This window comes from Heliangelus exortis, chromosome 26 (assembly GCF_036169615.1).
Source record: "Heliangelus exortis chromosome 26, bHelExo1.hap1, whole genome shotgun sequence".
Lineage (NCBI taxonomy): Eukaryota > Metazoa > Chordata > Aves > Apodiformes > Trochilidae > Heliangelus > Heliangelus exortis.
The window spans coordinates 994752-1006801 of record NC_092447.1 but is presented as its reverse complement, the minus strand read 5'-3'; the positions used below and the strand labels follow the sequence as shown (position 1 = coordinate 1006801).

General features: G+C 53.3%; 1 protein-coding gene across 3 annotated transcripts in view; it reads left to right on the top strand.

The window, feature by feature from the left end:
* The window catches only part of DSCAML1 (DS cell adhesion molecule like 1), a 79122-nt gene that overhangs the window by 9995 nt on the left and 57077 nt on the right, over window positions 1–12050 (top strand). The gene's annotated exons all lie outside the window — the stretch shown is intronic.

Here is a 12050-nt window from a genome sequence, read left to right as displayed (position 1 = left end):
GCCTCGAGCTGGTTTGCTTTGGGCATCTGGCAGCTTGAGCCCTGTGTGCTGGCCCTGGAGCATGGGACGTGTCCTGCAAAGCTGGAGTCCTGCTGGGACCCAACCTCCTGAGCACCTCTGTGTGGATTGAGAGGAGCTGTAGTGTGCTGGGACTGCAGGTTCGGGCTCCTGCTGGGCTAGCAATAGGTTTGGGAGCAGCATGGGGGCTGCAGGCAGGTGCTGGGCACAGCAGGGTCCAGCCCTGTGTCCCCATGTCCCCAGGTGACCTCCTGGCTCCCTCCTCAGAGCTGGTATTGATGGCAGCGCTGGCGGCCCCGCGCAGTGTGTGTAAGCTGGTAGTAAAGCAATCAATACTGCTTTCCCTGGGGGGATCCGAGGAGAATTAAAGGATTTTGCCCGAAGTGAGAGCTCTGTGTGTGGTGGTTGCTCACAGCTCAGCCAGTCCCAGGGCTGCTCCAGCCTCAGCCTTGCTCAGCGGGCAGTGCCGTGGGGTGGGAGGGCAGATGCCATCAGGAGCAGGGCAGGAGCACAGAGAGGGACCTCCTCTCATCCCTCTGGCAGGGATGGCTTTGGCTTAAGGAGCCAAATGCTTCACCTGGAGGGGTGTCTGGTTCTGTGGTGGTTCTGGCTGGTGCCCCTGGGTGCAGCACAGTCCTGTGGCAAAGGGCAGCAGTGAGCAGGACACTGGCTCCTGTGGTGTCAGGATGCTCTGCCCACCCAGGTGTGTGCCTGCCAGTGCCCAGGGCATGGAGAGGTCCAGCAGCACCAGAGCCTGTGGTGCTGGTGGCTCGGTGGTGTTGGGGGCTTGGTGGTGCCATGTGGTGCTGGCAGGGCTCTCTGGGAAGGGGGTGATTGTCCCACCACTCCAGATCCTGCAGGATGGAGCAGAGTCTTGACTGCAGTCCCTCTTGGCAGAGGTGGTTCACTCAGCTCCAGGTTTGTGCACCGAGCATCCCTGCACTCGCGTGATCCTAACCAGGCTGGTTCTCAAGTTTGCTGTGGCAGTGGATTTTTTAATATGATGATTTAATTAGAGTGGAACGATTTTAACATTCTAAAGCAATAATTACCCTAAAGACAGAACATATAAATTGTGTTACAGTGCAGAGTCAACACAAGCAAACATGTTTTGCTGTTGGATTACAAATATAGTATCTGCCTGAAGCTTATTTTTTTAAAATGCTCTTGTGTTAGAGCTAAAAGTGGCTCTGCTGTTACCAAAAACATGGTCTTGTCTTGACCTCTGGTGAGTCTCTGCTTGTGTCCTGGTTCTTGGCAGGGGAGGAGAGGAGGAGGGAGTCCCTGCCATGGGGGAACAGTGTGAGGATTTCTCCAAGCAGTCGCAGGGAAGTGCTCTGCCTGTGGGGCCCTGCTGCGGTTTTGGTGGTGAGGGGTGTTATTTGGTTAACTTGGCAACGCTGTAACTTACCCTGGAATCAAAGAGAAATTCTTTATGGAAGGTTATCCCGCACATAAATCATCATCAGCGCAGCTCATTTTTGTTTAATGCCTATCTGTGCTGCAGTCTAAAAATGTGTGTTTAGTGAAGTCAAGGGTTGCAGAGAAATTATAGGGTTTTCAAAAACCCATTTGCTTTGCCGGTGCTCACATCAAAATCATTCTTGCCTTTCCTCCCAGCCTGTCCATCGACACCGGGCAGGATGGTGGTGGATCCCAGGGGCTGTGTGTGAGGCTCTGCTTCACCCACCGGGCTGGGATGCCAAATCTGATGCTATTGATGAATCTTGGTGTGCATTTGAGTTGGGGGAGGATGGGAGGGCTGTGGCTGACCAGAGTGTTTCACAGACCTCCCCCCCCGCCTTTTCTGCAGGGAAAGAGGGAGAAGCTCCTGCTACTAACAGGTTTAAGAACTTCAGGTGGTAAAAGGCTTTTTAAAAGTTAATGTTTTTGATGTGCTGTCTCCAGGCTGGGAGCGTACAGAGTAACTTGAGCAAGTTGGGTGTTAACTTGGGAGCACCAAGCATTTGTTGTCAGGGGTGGCTCTCCGTGGTGTCCCTGGGGAACCAAAGCCCTGGTGGGTGTAACCAGCATCAAGGACAGGTGACAGTGTCCATTGTCCCCTCTTGCCCAGCCTGTCAGTGCTCCGGGCCTCACAGGAGTGGCACAGGAGAGCCAGGATTTGGAGACAAGTGAGTGTTACTGGACTGGCAAGCCCTGAGCTGAGCTGCTATTTGGTGCCTCAGTGTCGTGTGCTCGATAGACTGTGTTGGCAGAACTCAGCACAGCACTTGTCAAGGCGCAGGCGTTCCTAAGGGTGCTGCTTTTCTCAGCAACCCCAATACGTGTCCTTTGAGGGCTGCAGATACTCAGATGTACTTTGCTGCTCACTGGATATCCACAAAGCTCTTTCTCTTGAAAGGAAAACAGAAAGCTTGCCAGAAGGATGGGGCAGGGAGAAAAAAAGATCAGTTCTGTGAAGCTTTAGAGATGTTTTTGTGTATGTTCTTGATGAGCAGTTGTCTTTTAGGAGTTTAAAAAACACCTAAGCTAATTTCCTTGTGGTGGTTCGGGGATGAGCTTAATGTGACCCAAGAAGCCCTTTCTGCCCCGGTCTCTGCAGTGCCCGTTTGTTCACTGGATTCTTCAGCAGCTCTTTCATGATGTGGGAAATAAAATTGCAGCTGCTTTCTTGTTGGTTCTGTGTGGCTGCTCACCCCGAAACGTGCTCTTCTCTGGTGTGCTTTTCCCTAAGAAACACCCGAGCTGTGACCACACACCAGTCCCACTGCAGCCCCCCATCAGCTCCAGGCTGCTGGGCAGGGTTTTGGGGTGCAACCCCGAGGGGCTGGAGGGATGGTCCGGGAGGCAGAGGAGCCAGGACCTGGATAATTCAGCATTGTGCTCTCATCAATGGGGCTGCTCTGGGGGACACCAACCTCCTGGCACTGGAGAAGAGCAGATGCTGGGACAGTAAACATGGCGAGGTGCCAGGCACTGCTCCGTGGGGTGTTTGTTGTCAGTGAGATGTTTTGGGGTCAGGAGATGAGTTTGGTGAGGATCCTCACTGGCAGGCAGGGTGTTTATTTGGTTTTGCCTGGATGGGGAATAGCCCCAGCTAGTTCCAGGTGAGGTGCCCAGGAACAAGCAGCCTGTGCTTGGAGCGTGTTGGGCATGAGGCCACCCTGCTGCCCTGTCCTGGGTGTCACCTGCGGTGGAGCACAGGGCTGTGGCTTTTGGTGACCTCCTGCTTCCCCCGGGGCAGGGCAGAGCCTGTGTGTGTGCATGGAGCATTTGCAGGGGCAGCTCCTCAGGAGAGCTGTGAGCAGTGGGCAAGCAGCTGGCGAGGAGTTGGCCTTTTCAGTGAGTCCTGCAGCTTCTGCCTGGGACAGGCTGGCTGGCTGATGTGATTTAAAGGAGCATTGTCCTTCCCTCCCCTGTCTGGGGGGGCTGCAGAACCTTTTCTCCTGTCCATCCCGAGTCTCTAAAGGTGTCCTGGCTTCTCCCCCACCCCTTGCCACCCTCTCTGGCTGTGACATGTGCCCAGACCTGTTACAGAGGGAAGTAGCTCCAGGCGTTATTCTCACCAAGTGGGGTGAGATTCTGTCTGAAATCATTTCATCCTTCCCCAGAGACTTGGCGTGAATTTTATCTAATCGCCATGGCAACAGATAAAAAAAGGTGTGAGCACATCTCCTTTTGCTGTGATAATTCAGATTTATATATTCAGATCAGATTGGAGTTAGAGATTTTAAAAGGAGCAGATGCAGCAGAAGGTGTGACTGCAAATAATGTGGCAAGAACGTTTGATGATCCTGCCCTTTAAGAGGGGAGAGCGCTTTCCCGCAGGTTTTTTTGGAATATAATTATTCCATCAAATCCACTTTAACAAGGACTCATTATAGCCCTGATAATGCAGAGTCACGTTGGAGACAATCTCGCACACGCATGCACACCCGCCGGGAGAAGGGACTACAACAAGTAAATAAGAGGCTGCGGGGGGCCGGGCAGGGGCTGGCAGGGGGCTGGCTGCCCCCACCCCCGTGGAACCTTTTTCTGGGTGTTCCCAGCAGGGTTTTGGGGCAGGAGAAGTGTTCCCCCGGGATGCCCTTGTCCCGCTCCAAGCCCTGCGGGGTGATGGAGCGCGATCCCGATGCGGCACGAGGCACAGGATGGAGAGGAGGAGCAGTTCTGGGAGCTGCCGTGTCCTCCCATACCTGGGAGTATAAATCTGGGTGGTCCTGAGGAGCAGAAGTGCTGTCGGGAAGGGGGCAGTGGAGGTTCAGAGGAGGATCTGCAGGGGCAGCATCTGCCTGGGCTCTCCCATTCCCAGGACCGCTCTGTGTGCTGGGACAGGTTTGGGTGCTCAGAACTGCAAATTGTGATTTTGCAGGAAATAGCGAGGAATTAGGGAAACAAGAAGGTGGTCCTGTGGAGCAGCCCTCTGGTGGTGTGCAGGCAAGGGGAGCAACCCAGGCTGAGGGGTTCAGGGTGCAGCGGGGACTGGTTAACCTGGGTAACCTCCCCAGGGAACTCCTGGCCTGGAGGAGCTCGCAGAGCTTGGTCTGTATCCTTGCAAGAGGCTTCTCTGGTGGGAACCAGTCCTCAGGCTGCAGTGGATCCAGCTGTTTCATGACCCATGGTGCCACACACACCTCCTGAACCCACTGCTGGACCCGAACCCCATCCTTGGACCAAGCATGGGTCCTTCTGGATTACTAGGGCTGTGCTCATCTCCCTGCTTGGAAGGTGTTTGCTAAATCCTGATGTTTCTGTGCGTTTCAAAGACCTTCCTGCTAGAGGAGAGCTGAGATCCTCAGAGGTGTGAGCTCCTGGCAGGTATCGGCACAGCCTGAGCCCATGCCATGATCACTACCCATGTGTGAATGCTGGGCACAGGGCTCTGACCATGCAGTGGGCTTAGAAAGCACCAAAACCCTCTTGAAAATGCTCAAGCCAGCTCTGAGAAGTTTGTTTGAAGGGAGAGGGGTGGCTTTATCTTCAGATTCTCTACCCTGCCCTAGCTTTTTTCCTTTTCTTCCTCCTTTTTACTCATCACATAACAGAGTGAAGCGGGTGCCAGCTCCACTCCTGCTGCTCCCTGATCTCTGCAGGGAGCTGCTGGCCGCAGCCAAGCCAAGTGCTGTGTGAGGTGTTCAGGTCAAACCTGCTCCTCAAACCCCACGTTTTGATGTGCCCAAGCTGCGTGTGGCCAGGCTGAAGTCCCGGCCACGTCGTGCCGCCGTCACCACGTCGTGCTGCTGTCACCGCTGTGTCCGGCGGGGCGGCTGGCACGTGCCTGGCTGGCTCACCCCTGCAGGGCCGTGGTGGTGATGGTGATGATGGTGGTGATGGTGTTGGTGCGGGTGTGTGCTTCCTCCCCCCCTCCTCCCTGTGCGTACACAGATGCAGAAACAATCACGGTCATTATTCCTGCCATGGTGACAGTGACAGTGGCAGAAATGCCAGCTTCCTCACACAGGCGCCTTTATTTCATCTCCTCTGTTTTTCAAAGCCTCTTTCATTTTGTATGAGGAGACAGATGTGAAGGGCTGCGGGCTGATAAATTCTGCTGTCTTATGAAAAGAGAGGGTGGGTTTTTGTTGTGGTTCCTTCTCTTCCTCCCTCTCTCCCCAGCCTTCCCCCTGTGAAGCAGCCTTTTTCCCTAAAGGATGCTCCATCCTCCTGGCACAGGACTCTCTCCGATGGTCACCTGGCTGGGGCAGGGCTGAGCTCCCCGGGGGAAGGTCCCAGGGATGAGCAGGGCTGGGGTTGGGGTGGAGACCCCCATGGTTAGAAGGAAACAAGCCCTGGGTGCCTCTCCTTGTGCCCTCCCTGGTGAGGGTGGCATCTGCCCCACGCGGGGTGCGGCCGCTGCGCTGCTCCCCTTCCTTCCTCCTCTCCTGTGCTGCTGACGATAGTTCTGGTTTAAAAATAAATTGCTCCGTCTTTAATTGCGGTTTAAATAATTGCTTCATTTTTATTTAAATGTGGCTCTGTAAGGCTTGGAGAACAATTAGGAGAAAATACAGGGCATTGCTCTGGTGCATGTGTTCAAGCATATAATTAATTTTTTTTTTTTTTTTTTTTTTTTTTTTTTATTATACTGATGTTTGCCGAATCTGGAAAAAGATCTTATTGTTCCCCTTGATTTAGTCACGCACAAGATCTCCAAATACACCAGCCATTTCAGGACTCCAGGTCCCAAGTTGCCAAGCCCTGGTGCCAGCAGGCTGGCAGAGGCTCCTCAGACCTTGCCGAGCCCTCAGCACCTTCCCAAGGCTTTTGGTGGCCCCAGGGGCTGCTCGAGCTTCCTAGGGCAAGAGCGAGTGGGGTTTTGTTGATGAATGGTATTACAGGGCTAATAAATGAGTTGGGGCTGTTGGGTGAAATCTCTGAAAGGCTCTACATGACCCAGGGACCTCTTCCAGAAGTGAGCCAGCCATTCAGGAACATAAATCTCCTTCAGAGTCGATAGGGATTAGGTTCCTAAGTGCCCGACATAGCTAAAGTGCTTCTGAAAATGTTGCTTGTTAGAGGGTTGCAGGGGAAGCTGCATGTGGTCTGGCGGGCTATAAGCTTATCAGTCAAAGGTGCTTTACTTGGTGACAAAAGCCACTTGTGGTAAGCAGGCTGCTGGCCCTTCGGACTCCTGGCAATCTTTTAACCATTTATTAAAGCAGCTATGAACTCTTCTTGGAAATGAAATCTTAATAGCAAGCGTGGCAGAGATTTTTCACAGATGGCAGCACTGCCAAAAGCAGGCATTCAAGAAAACATTCATCAAAAACATTCATTTCTTTCAAAAAGAAATTGACGTTTATAGCAGAGACAAATTTGGGACTCATTTGCTTTGCCTTTCAGTTTCTGAATTTTTAGAGGTCACATTTTTCTGCACCTTCAAGGGCTAGAATTGGCTGCTATTTTTAATTGGAAACTGAGATTCCCATGTAACCACATGGCACTGAGAAAGGGGACGTGCCAGAGGTCTGGGGGTGGCAGGACCCCTGCACAGCTGGGGCAGTGGCTGGAGGTCCTTCCTTGGGGATGGCAGGTCACCTGCTTGTCCTTCACTTCATAGCATGGTCCCTGGTCCATGTCCATGGACTGTGTCCCACCCTGCCCAGGTGCCCACTAGCTGATGGGTGAGGGCAGGAGCCAAGCGTGTGCCCTCCCTCCTTAAAAAGCCAGAAATTCCCTTCGGAGGCAGCAATTCATTCGCAGCTCATCTCCATTTCATCTGAAGGCTGCACCATGCTGGGTTTCAGCCTTGTTATGTTTTCTCTTGAGCAATACCTTTTATTTCTGCAGTGCTTAGTATTCCTTTCCAGAGCCTCTGTTGCCCGTTTCTGTGGCTTTCCACTGAAAGAAGCTCTGAAAGTATGAAGTGTCGTGGCCGAGCTGTACCTGTGGTTTGTGTGTCACAGCCAGATGGTTCCCTGCCTGCTCGGGTGCTGTCCCTGCTCTGCCCCCTCGCTGCTTGCTGTCCCCAGTATGGTGTGTCCCTCCCAGGCAGTGCTCAGCTCAGGCTCCCAGAGGGGTTGTTCCTCTTGCCCAAGCCAGCCTGGTGCTGGAAGTGTCATTTTGGGTCTGGGGTGAGCAAAGACTGGTCCTTGGGGTGGCTGTGGTAGTGCCACTAAGCACCCAGGCATGACTGAAGGGGCTCGTGGCTGCCTGGGAAGATGGTCAGATCCTCTCATTCCACTCAAAGCTGGGCTCTGGCATCTGGGGAACCAGCACGTGGAACTGACCCAACCTGGGCCGGCAGCACCAAGAGCTTTTGAGGAAGCTGAGGCCTTTGTTTCCCCATCACTGGGGAATTGTGATCCTGGCTGAGGTGAGCAACTCCACGCTAGGAGCCTGCTTCTGCCCCTGACTGATTACTTGTAGCTTCTTCTCCCTGCACACCAGATCTCATTTGCATTGTGGAGGAGCGGTGTGCTGCAGGCGAGGAAAGCTGGTGCCACCACCAGAGATTGCTTGGTGCACGTCACTGGCTGTCCCTTTGACTTGCATCTCTTGCCTTTCCCTCGCAGGGTCAGGCTGGGAACTTCACAGTGCTCTGTGCTCGGTCGGTGCCTGTAGTTGCAGCGTGGTGCTCACTGCTGCTGCTGGCACCCCCAGGCAGCTGGGGATGGCCCATGCCCCCCAACTCTCCCCTGGGTGAGGGCTGGTGGTGGTCTGGGTAATGGGTGCCCAGCCCAATGTCAGGACTTGGGGTGCAAGGAGCCCAGCTCCTTCCAGGGAGGTTATTGGTGGCTTCTGCAGGTGAAACCACTCTGCTCCTGGCCCGCTGCCACCTGCCTGGTGCTGCTGGACACGACTCAGCCAGCCTGGCACATCCCCTTTAACCAAGAGCCACGGCCACTGCGTGCAGTGTGTGGACAACAGGCTGACGGGGTGGAGAATTCACTTCAGAGCCATCGACCTGATCCTTCCTGGCAGAGCCCTGGCATGACCTGTCATGTCTTATCTAGTGACTGTGTGTGAGGTAGAGTTACTTCTGTCTGCCTCTGGAAGGAGAGGTTTTATAGTGCCCGTGTCAGGATTCCTCCAGGAATCTGTCCAGCACAGCTCAGCTCCTCTGGTGCTGGGGGTGCCCAGTTTGCAGCTGGGGGGGTCCTGGGTGCAGCCCTTTCCACATCTGTGTGCTCTCTCATCCAGCATCACTGCTGTACCTCCAGCTCTGTGGATCCAATAATCTCATTTCCAGAAGCTGTTAAAAACACACGTGGGTTTCTTTTTCCTTCAGGGAAGAGTTCTTTGGAGGTTGTGTTTTTGCTCTAGTTGAGACCAGGTTTAACCAAATGCCCATCCCCACTCTGCTGCCAAGAGCATCTCGCCATGCCAGCGTCCTACGAAATGCGAATGGCTGCATTTCCTCTCTATTTCTGCATAAATACATGGTGCATGAAACAAAGAAACTAAAAATGATGAATTGCAGCTAATGCTGCTGCGTGATGGAGATAAGACCGTAATTATTTGTTTGGGCAGCTTAAATCAACACCAAAAGCTTGATGGAAAACAAAGCGATAATTTAAATCTCTCTGTGTGGGTCTCATGGGCTGGGTGACCAAGCGTGAACTTCCATCATAGGCCGGTGTGATTCCTGCCTGGGTGGGTGGGTAGTGCAGGTCATTTGGGTGTCACGCTTCACGTGCTGCCCGTGGAGCGTGGCCGGCGCCTGGGGAGAGCCACGCTGCCCACCGCTTGCTGGCAGGGTTTAGCACCTCTGGAGACCTCAGCCCTGACAATGCGCTGGTCCTGGTGTCATCTGTGGGCTGTAGATTTTGACATGTGTTCAGTTTGTTTTGCTTCAGATTAATTAGCTGGTCGATGGGAGCCCATCGAGCTCTGACCTCCTGGGCAGCCGCTGCCAGCCAGGACTGGTGCTGGGACGTGGGGGCTTGGGCACAGGGTGGGCTGTGCAGGCAGCATCTGTGCTCAGCCACCAGCACCCTGCAGGGCAGCAGTTTGGTTTCCAGTGGAAACCCAGAGGCACTAGGACCTGAACCCCATCCTCTGTGGTTACCCCACTGAGCAGTTCCCGGGGCAGAGGTGCACCCGGCAGGATCCTGGGTGGCTCTGGGGTGGGCTCGTGTCCCACTGTGTGTGTGCTGTGGGCTCTCTCCCTCTCTGGCTTTAAGCAGAGCCCAGAGAAATGTGTGGCTTCACATCTGGGGAGCTGGGTGCGTCCCCGAGGTTGTAGGTGGAGCTCTGAATTCCCAGGTTTTGAGTTTTAATTAAAATGAACACTTGAGCTCCATGATCCGTGTCCCAAAGCAGGCAGAACCTCTCTTGTCCCAGCGCTGATCCCTCCTGCCTAAAGACTCCCAACACTTCCAGCATCCCCTTCACAGAGTATGGAATAGGCTCTGGAGCTGCTGCAGCATCCTCAGGGGCTCTTGCAGCCAGTTCCTGAGCCCCTTTCACCCCCCTCCCTCTGCAAGAGCCGTCACAGACTGCTTTATTCTCCCAGCAGCTCCATGGCTTTTCCTCCCCTTTCCGCCCTTGGCTGTGTCCCTCTTTTTTCCAACAAAATCTCTTTTACTGAATTCTGGAAAAAAGCAAACCGTACCGTAGTTGGAAGGTGCTCCTCCTCATCCCAGGTCTTATTGCAATACTTTTTTTCTGAGAAAAAGTGTTTTAGGGAAGGTGGGGGGGAGCTGCTGAGGTGGATCCCGGGGTCAGGTCAGAGGATCCGTGGTGTCTCACTGCAGTGGAGGAAAAGCTTTTGCATCCTGCATCACCACCATGCATTTATGTTTCAGCATAGAGGGGAAAAATGCACATATTATCAAATGATGCACTTTTTTATCTTCTTTATGGCTTCTAATGCTATAGCTGTTTTTTTTAAACCACTAAAAGCATAAGCATTAAAGCAATTTTCCAGAGTAATATAGCAAGAGGTCTACAAAAGCACTGCAACATTTGATAATAGTTGCCATCTTCAGCTGACGATAATGATGTTAACAAATGTAATGGGAGTAATGAGTGGAGACTCAAAAAGCAGCTTTTGTTTAATTTTTTTGTAATGCAAATGAGTTTGGGAATAACGAAGGAGAGGAGAAAATAATGAAAACTTCATTGGAAATGAGTCTTAATCCTTGTAGCCAGGCACTGGGATGAAGGAGAGGGGAAGGAGAGGCTGGGCCCGGGGCTGGCTCCTGGCTCCTGGTGTGGTTGCTTCAAGGCAAAGCAAAACTCCCTTCCTGGGAGGCTGGAAGTGCCTTGCTTTGTGTGCCTGCTGCACCTTCCACTTTAGAATGATGCCAGTTGAGTTCAACCTTCTGACAGCCCAGCACCTCCTGCTCCCCATCAGGAGGAGCACATTTGCTGTACTGTGACTCCAGTCCAAGTGATGGGTACAGACAGCATCCTGCTGCTGAGGGCTGGCACTTGGGCACAAGCAGCAGATCCAGGTCCATCAGCTTGCCCTCCATGGTGTACTTTATGTCCCAACCCTGGACCCAGAAATGCATTAAGGGGTGTGTGGCCAGTGGGAGCTCAGGAACCACGGGATACCCGTGGAGCAATGGGAAGGGGGCAGCACCAGCTGGAGGAGGGATGGTGGCTGCAGCTGGGAACTGGAGGCACTGAATAACACCTCTTCTGGAGGGTTCTTCTGGAGGGGTGTAGGTGGAGAGCCTGTCAGATGGTGCTGGGGTGAGCCTGGGGGTGTGCAGGGAGTGCTGGGCGACCCTCATGCTGAGCTACAGCAATGCAGTTGCGCCGGAGCCCGAGCTGGCTTGTGCTCTGCCAGTGAGCAGATGGTGGTCACGGCTGCCTGAGTGTCCTTGGGCACAAAAAGCAGTGTCCCTGGTCCCTGTGTTGGGGGGGGGTGGCGTCTGTCCCCTTCGAGTGTGCAGGCGGTGGGGTGGGATCCAGTCCCACCAGTGTCACCCCGGTTCCCAGGGTCAGGTGGGTTTGGGGGAGCGAGTCTGCTCTGCTCCCCACAGCATTCAGTGTGGTGGCCGTGGGGCTGGAGCACGTGGGAGCAGGCTTGGAGCATCCTCCTCCTCCATCCTGGCAGGGCAGGCACGTCCTTGTTACTGGGGAGGAAGATGGAGGCTTAGAGGGTTTTTTAAGCACAACTCCCTGGCACGTGTGAGTTGCCCCTCGGGGCTCTTGAAGGCAGCGAAGCTCTGGCTGGTCACAGTGTGGATGGAGTGAGGTGGCTCTAGGCCGAGTGTGACATCTTGAGGGGACTGGCCATGCTATAAAACAAGAGGCATTTCTGTTCTCCTCATCTTCCTCTTTTTTCTTTTTTTTTTTTTTTTTTTTTAATTTTTGTTTTGTTTTTTGGAAGGGTGAAGATGTGAGTTATCGCATCTGGCTGTGCAATTTACAGCTTTTAATTAATCTGAAATTTCGACATAGATTTTTATGATGAGCAGAGGCATCTCTGCAAGCTGGGGAGGAACCTTAACGATGATCCAAGATGAATCTGCAGGATGAAATATCAGTGCAATAAACAAGGCTATATAAAACAGAAATGCAAAATAAAAAAAATGCCCAAGATAGCAAAGGATTACTCTGCAAATGAGATTTCTGTGTGGAGCTGACATCTACCTTGTCAGTTTATGAGGACA